Raw genomic sequence first — 9,044 nt, forward strand, 5'->3', positions numbered from 1 at the left:
TATTTCGTCCTTGTGGAAACTAAGAAGGCCAAAAAATGGGGGAAAATATGCCAACCGTCAGAGGGGAAGGAGTAGATATTCACATTGACAACTTAAGGATGGGCCTATGACTTCTTTTCCGCCTCTTTGGAATGTAGTTTTTAGGTGAGAATGAACTAACACCAACTCAATTGGACTACAACGATTGGGCAGTGCTCATGGGGTTTTAGGTCCTCTATAAGGAACGAGACATGAACCCTATCACTGGACTTTTTGGTTTCTTCTTTTCCCCTAGGACGATGAAAGACCAAAAATATTTCGTCACAATGCAAAAGGTGTTGAGCAATGGGTCTTTATTTGTGGAGAACCTAAAAAAGATTGACGATTTTGAAACTCAATGTCTAGTGGTGAGACCTCCAATAGAATAGGAAGCTCCCCAATTCTAGCGCTCAACCAAGATAAAGGAAGACATGCCTAAGGTGCCAAACATTAGGGTTGCCTCGAAGAAGCACCAACTTGATATTGATAGAATTTTGAGAGAAGGGGCGATCGTCCTCAGTAACTTACTCATGAACGAGCGATTGAGGGATGTCGATTGGCTTATGGGGGATAATGTCATATCATCACAACAAGTGGCACCAAGAGATTGTGCCAGCCCTTCTCAATCAATGACATCCAAGGGGGATGTTCCCATATAAGGAAAGGAATGAGAAGAAAATGAAAAGGAAAATTCCAATAGTAAGGAAGGAGGCAAAGAATGAGAAGAAGAAAAGGGAGAAAGTGAGGGGGAAGCGAATCCCAATGGTGCTCACATCTCCCATCTTTTTATCTTATGCTTGCTTCCTCCTACTTTCATCTTCAAATTTTTCCGTGGCTTTCTCCTTTTTTATTTTTTTTTTTATGGAAATATCGATAGGATTTTATTTTGGTGCTTGCAGAAATGGAGCTCTTCAAGGCTACTACAATGGAAAGGATGGAGGAGAAGGAGCAACTGGTTCGCGAAGCTTATGAGAGAGAAGAAAAGGAATGCTAATAGCGACAACAACAATAACAGTTGCAGCAGGAGCAATAAGGTTAATCCTCAGGTCAACATGCTATCGAGGGCTAAGGAAAAGAGGTAGCCCCCTTGGTTAGGTGAAATAAGAAAATGGGGGTCAACTTTGAAAGAAAAGTTGGCACCTCCAATGACCCTGTGCCAACAAGATTGGCTGACCTACCACCCATTCAACTGCCTCAACTGCCACTGTCTCCACAACCATTAGACAAGACCTTTGGTTTGGTCAGGGCAGTTCTTCCCCCTCTCGTTTCTCTACTTGACCCCAGCATTTAGGTGAGGTTTGAGGAAGATGTGTTTGCAGTCGCAACAGATGAGGAGACAATTTCAAGGCTTAATGTGGCAGCCTTGGAGAAATACCACAATCAGCACCTGGCCACTTGCAATTTTGTCCTTCCCCGACTAACGGAACATCAGTCGAGAAAGGTGCTTAGCTTGGAGTTGTCGACACAACCACCACTTTTTTCACACTATCTTCTATTCATGATGGCAAAATCCATATACCTCATCTCTGACTAAGAAGGGAGCAAGTTAGAATTTGCCCCAGGCTAGTCAACACTGACACAATATCAACCCCGAAGGATAGAGCAAGATTAACCTACTTATCAATTCTACCTTACAATAAGCAGGAATTGGTGAGGCAAGCTTCGAAAAATATGGACATCACGGAGCGATTTTTGGTGGAGGTAAGCCTTCTTACTTTATTTTAAGTTGAGAATTGAACTTTTAACTTGAACTGATATTCTATATTTTGTGTTTTCACAGGGTGTTCAGAGGATGGTTATTGTTAATGCTTATAATTGAGTAGCCCTCACGCGAGCCGAGAAAAGAAAAAGAGCATTAACAAATAATTGAAGCGTTCAAGGAATCAAATACTACTCTGACCCAAGAGCATACCCAAGCCATGGTAGAACTGGAGCAGCTTCACACTCAACTTTAACACTCTCAAAGGCAAGTAGATGATGTTGAACATTGATTAAAGATGGTGGATGTGACATTGATATGCTCAGTGGCCATCAAAGAGTAGCAATTCTCCAAGGAATGCTTAAGAAGAAGTAAGAATATTCTCTAGGCTTTATGAAATATGGCTTTTACTTAACTCGAAGCCTTTTTGGAAGAGAAGTTCCCTAGGAAGTCATTCCTCGGGCTAGTTTACACTAAAGAGGTCTCTATCAGAGATGTCTCGAATTGGCGGTAGTACAATGATCTTGACCCTTGCTTTCTTGTGAATTTTCTAAGGTGCAGCTAGGAAGACAATTTGTCGAATCTCGCTAGGCCATGGATTGCATATATGCAAGAGCCTAACATAACTCAAGAGTTGGAGTAGATTGGTTCCTTAAGGGATATCAACATCATTACCCAAGACATCAAGGAAGGCGAGATCGGCGTTTAGCTCATTTCCTCCACAACCGATGGCTTGGGCTCTTTTTGGTTACGCCTTAGGTTTCTGTAGCATATTGTTGGATTAGATTTGATCATGCATAGCGGAATAAAAATTATTTTCAGATATCACATTTTTCAAAATTTTACGATTTTCAAAACGAAGAATAAAATGAAAGAATACATGTTGACAAAATCTGATTTCACCATTAAGTCACTTGTTGTAAAATCCTTCACGCGTAGAATATTGAGTCAATTCACCTGAAATCACCTTTAATCCAAGATTGTCTTGAGAGAAAAAGTAGAATTTTTTTTTGAAAAATTTCTTTTTGATATTTGGTTTCTTGATTCAAGATTTATGGTCCTATTTATAACAATCCATAAAGAAACCGTAAGCATTATTGGGTCGGGCTTAATGTGCTAGCATTAAACCCAGTCCAATTATGAACAATCTTAATAATTTTATGCATAATAAAATTATTTAATTATTCTTATCTATGTAATAAATAAATGTGCCAAAATTAATAATTTTTAAAATTACTAATTTATCATTTTTCTCTTTAAAAGTGATTTCTTATTAGGTTAAACTTTTTAGGTTCATAATTAAATTGGTAACGAGAATAATCTATTATTAATTCTCATAAATCATGAATGACATCTAGCAATATGTCATGGCTACCTAATTTTATATGAAGCAGGTATAGTGAACATTTTACTGTGATTCCATGTAATGCGGTCCCTCTATCATCCTATATTCCAATAAGATACCAGATCATGGATAACGGGTCAAATTTCTTAATCTCGTCACATGACCAAATCCAAAATCATTCTTGACTAATATGATAAAACTTATGGAATACACATTCTATTGTCATATTACCTTAGCCAATGATTTATCGTCAAGTGATTATCGGATCGCATATGATATCCTCCTCGTAAATCTTGAGGTGATAGATTTCATGTCTAATGCACACATACCTCATGCACCACTGAATTAAGCACATAGATACGTATAATTGTTTTTTATTAGAACAACCATATAATATTGTTGATATCCTAATCCATTAATCCATAGATATCTACATCATCTCATGTCTAAGAACTAGTTGCACATTTGCAGCTAACATTGAATTATTGACCCGAGAGAAAGAATTCATGTGATTCAGTGCTAACAGTCCTGTTTAGTGAGCTCGTTCTTGCAATAAGCACCCACTCATCTTTCTTCTATATCTCATATAAAATAGCACAAGACTCACCAATCTTTACTTTTAGTATCTCATACTAAACAGGGAGGAAGACGATGTGCTAGCCTTTACGAGTTGCTACTATCCAGGTTAGGAACTTTATAGCTACGAACTTGTTTATAGCATAACAAACCATGGATTAACCATTACTCATATTCTTAAAACTTAAGAATGGTATCCACTCCTTATTATACTAATTGATATTATATTTAATTTAAATCATATTACAATTTAAATAAAAACATAAACTTGTCATTTAATTAATATTTAAAGAATTATAAGATCGAGTTCCTTTGTGTCACTAGAATTGGTCTCAAGGGCTCATATCCAACACATATCTAGTTTCTCATTTCATGCGCATAATGTAATCTTTTATGTAATGAATGAAATGAGATTTTTGTAGGTCCCATACGTTGTGCTTATGACTTGAGGGTTGTGTTAGTTTGTATGCATATATGCTTATATCCTATAATCTCCCACTAACACCTTATGACTTGAGGGTTGTGTCAGTTTGCATGCATATATGCTTATATCCTATAATCTCTCACTAGCACCAAGACCATTCGACGTGGTATCTCATACCCCACTTATCTAGATGAGAATTTAGATGTTTCTAGTTTATAGCCTTAGTAAGCGGATTTGCTGCATTTTATGTTGTGTCTATCCTCTGCACATTTACATATCCTTTACCAACGAACTCTCTGATGAGATGAAAATGTCTTTCAATATGTTTGGACTTTTGGTGAGACCTCAGTTTCTTAACTTGTGCTATAGCTCTATTGTTGTCGCAAAACAATGGCACGACAGACTCAATCGAATGAACCACCCCAAGCTTTGTCACAAACTTATTGAATCAAACAACTTCCTTTGTAGCATCTGATGCTGCAATGTACTCAACTTTTGTAGTGGAATCGACAATCGTATCATGTTTGGAACTCTTCCAACTAAATACTCATTCTTTACAAGTAAACACATATCCAAATATAGACTTTCTATCATCAACGTCTGATTGAAAATCAGAATTTGTGTAACCTTCAACTTTAAGTTCTCTTTCTCCATAAATAAGAATTAAATCTTTAGTTCTTCTCAAGTATTTAATGATATTTTTTACTGCAATTCAGTGTTTCTCTCCTGGATTGGACTAATATCTGCTTGTAACACTTACAGAATCACTACAAAAAATTCATTATTTAGTGACGGATTTAGTGACGGAATTTTTCTGTCACTAATTAGAGATGGTCTAGCGACGAAAATTTTAGCAACGGATTTGCGACGAAATTCAGTCGCCAAATTTTTAAATTTAGCAACGGAATATTCCATCACTAAATATTTTAAATATTTTTTATTAAAATGTTAAATTTAGCGACGAGATTAACTGTCATTAAATAATTAAAAAAATAAAAAATAAAATAAAATTTATTTAGCGACTGATTTTTCATTGCTAAATAATTAAAAAAATAAAAGATGAAATGAAATTATTTAACGACAGGACTACCCACCACTAAATAATTAAAAAAATAAAAATAAAAAATAAAATGAAAGTATTTAGCGACGGAACTAACCGTTGCTAAATAATTAAAAAAAATAAAAGATAAAATGAAATTATTTAGCGCCGGGATTACCCGTCACTAAATGATTAAAAAAATAAAAAATAAAATAAAATAATTTAGTGATGGGTAATCCCGTCGCTAAATATTTAAACAAAACAAAAATTAAAATAAAATTTATTTAGCGATAATTAAAAAAATAAAAGTAAAATGAAATTATTTAGAGACGGGTTGACCTGTGGCTAAATAATTTAAAAAAATAAAAATACAATGAAATTATTTAGCAATGGAAATACTTGTTGCTAAATAATTAAAAAAATAAAATAAAATTATTTAGCGATGAGTTGACCCGTCGCTAAATAAATTTAAAAAATAAAAATAAAATGAAATTATTTAGTGACAAGATTACTCGTTGCTAAATAATTAAAAAAATAAAAAATAAAATGAAATTATTTAGAGATGGGATTACTCGTCGCTAAATAATTTTAAAAAATAAAATAAAATTATATAGCTATGATAATAATTTAAAAAAAAATAAAATAAAATTATTTAGCGATGGGATTACCCGTCACTAAATAATTAAACAAAATAAAAAATAAATAAAATTTATTTAGCAATGGGTTGACCTAAACATGGCCACGGTTCATGAACCGCCGGTTCCGGTTCATGAACCGCCGGTTCCGGTTCAAGAAATCTTTAAACCTGAACCGAACCGCCCAAGGGCGGTTTGGGACGGTTCGGTTCCGGTTCCGGTTCGTGCCGGTTCGGTCAACGGTTTGGACCGGTTCGGTCAACGGTTTGAGCCGGTTCGGTCAACAGTTCCGGTTCCGGTTCAAACTGAATTTTTTTAATTTTTTTTAAATATTGTTGTATTCAATTTTGGTCCTTGTTCCGTTGTTCGGTTCGGTTTGGTTTCGATTTTTAATTGTTAAATGTAATTGTAAATATAAATATTCTCAACCATATTTTTAATAAAAAAACACTACTAAAAATTGAAGAAATATAAGTAATAATTTCATTAAAAATAATTAAAACAACTAAACAAGTATGTAATACAAGTAATTAATTTTTACAAATGTGAAAAATAAAAAATAAAAAATAGAATTAGACTTAATTTCATTAAAAAATAATTACAACAAAAATGTAATACAAGTAATTAATTTTTACAAATGTGAAAAAAAATAAAATATGGACTTGGATCCTACGCATCTTCATTGGAGTCGGAAGTCGCCGTTGTTGAACCATCATTAACCCATTCGTCAGATGATGATGAATGGATAAGTTCTTCTTGACGTCGCATGTTAGCTCTTTCCCAATTATCGAGGCAAACTTGAGCTTCCAATGATTCTGGAGCCAATCTTGATCTTCTTTCGTCCAAAATGTTGCCTCCACTACTGAATGTTTGTTCAACGGCTACAGTTGAAGCTGGAACTGCAAGAAGTTGACTTGCAATAATTGCAAGAGTTGAAAATGTCTCCTTGTGCCTTTTCCACCACTCCAAAATTTCAAAATTTAAACCTGTATCATCACCAAACTCAAAAACTGTGGTTAGATAAGTTTCGAGCTCCGAATGTGAGCTCGATCTAGGTTTTTTCCTCCTTTGATCTAAAAATTTATGACCCCATTTCATTGGTTGGGAGGAAGAGGAATGCGAAGCCATGGATGGAAATGATTCTTCACTACTAGGAGCAATAACATATGCTTCATATAATTGATTGCATAAAGTTCTAACCTTAGAAATTATAATATTCACATCAATTTCTTCATTATTTTCTAATCCTAACAACGAATAATAGTTAGACAAACACTCAATTAAACCATCAAATTTACACCTAGGATCAAATACCATAGTAACAAGAAAAATTTCAGGAATAAATTGATAATAACGTAACCATTTTTCTCTCATTTCTAAAACAGCATGACAAATTTCTTCAACATTAATTCCTTCCATTAATACACCGGCCACATTCATTGCTTCTATTAAAAATTGATGTGAAGTTGGTTTATAAACACTACTAAGTGTATGAGTAGCATCATTAAAAATTCGTAAAATATTCAAAATTGAACTACAAACATTCCACATAGTTGGAAAAATAGGATATTGTGGAATATAATTTGCTGCAAAAGAACACAATAAATCTTTATATTCAAAAGATTGATTAAGTAATTTAAAAGTTGAATTCCAACGAGTAGGGACATCTTTTGAAAAACGTTTTGGGGTTTGACCATTGGAGGTGCAAAAATGTGCCCATGCTTTTGCAGTTCGAGGGTGTACCCAAATATAAGAAATAACATTTCTAATTGGATCTAAATAAGAATTAAGTGACTTAATACCATCTTGAACACATAAATTTAAAACATGGCATGCACATCTAACATGAAAAAATCTTCCACCAAAATTTGGTTGGCAGATTCTTTTCAATTCATTAATAGAAGCAGTATTAGCCGATGCATTATCAAAAGAAATTGAAAAAATTCTATTAACTAATCTATATTCTTGTAAAATTTGTTGAATTAATCTACAAATATTTTCAGCATTATGACTTTCATTAAAACATCGATACGCAAGAATTCTTTTTTGTAAAACATAATTTTCATCAACCCAATGACAAGTAATACCCATATATGAATGAGTTTGCCAATGATCACTCCAAATATCACTACAAATAGAAACATTAATATTATTGTTTTGAAAATATGTTATCAATTCAATTTTTGAGTTTTTAAACAATTTTAACAAATTCCTTTTCAAAGTATTTCTAGGAATTGATTTAAAACTAGGATTAACAAAGTTTTGACAAAATCGAGTAAAACCTAATTTTTCACCAAAACTAAAAGATAAATGATCAATTGCTACCATTTCAGCTAAACCAGACCTACAATTAGCTTCATTATAATGAAATAATTGAGGAGAGTTTGAAGAGGTAGCAAACTCGGATATTTGTGTTTGATCGCGGCTCAATCCAACCTTGAGCGGGTGCTTTGTTTGCAAATGTCGGGCGAAAGTACCATATCCACCTCCTTGCTTGAATTTGTATACCTGATTACAATAATTACAAGATACATCAAATTTACCATCTCCTTTTGGTGTTTTCTTGAAATGAATATTAAAAATATCAGAAGTAGAAATTTTTTCACCTCCCTTTTGTTGAGTTTCACTCTCTTGTGTTTGAAAATTTTGAGTTTCAAACTCAACATTTTCAACATTTTCAAAATTTCTACCTTCACTTACCATTTTTTTGAAAAAAGTATGATAATAAAAAAATATAATAATGATAAAATAATATAGTAACAAGTAATAAATAATTAACAATATAATTGAATAAATTGATAAATAACAAAATGAGAAGATTGAAGAAATTGAAATTGAAATATTAAATGAGAGACAAAATTGAGAGAATAATAGCTTGAGACTTGAGAGAGAGAGAGAGAGAGAGAGAGAGAGAGAGAAAGTGTGAAAAATGAGTGAGGGAGGGAGGGGTATATATAGATAGGAATTATAAAATTAAAAAAAAAATTAATAAAATTGGAATTGGACCGTTGGCTGCCAACGGTCCAATTTTGGACCGTTGGGGGGGGGAGGGGGGGTGGTGGGGGGGAGGGGTGCTGCACGGGGGAGGGGGGGTTGTTCCGGTTCCGCGGAACCGGAACCGCGGAACCGGAACCGGCGGTTCCGGTTTCGGTTCCGCGGAACCGACGGTTCCGGTTCCCCAGAACCTTGAACCGGAACCGGACCGAATTTCGCCGGTTCAGTCCGGTTCCGGTTCGGCCGGTTTCGGGTCCGGTTCCGGCCGATCCGGTTCCGGTTCGAACCGCCGGTCCGGTTCGAACCGCCGGTCC

This window comes from Diospyros lotus, chromosome 4 (genome assembly GCF_014633365.1).
Source record: "Diospyros lotus cultivar Yz01 chromosome 4, ASM1463336v1, whole genome shotgun sequence".
Lineage (NCBI taxonomy): Eukaryota > Viridiplantae > Streptophyta > Magnoliopsida > Ericales > Ebenaceae > Diospyros > Diospyros lotus.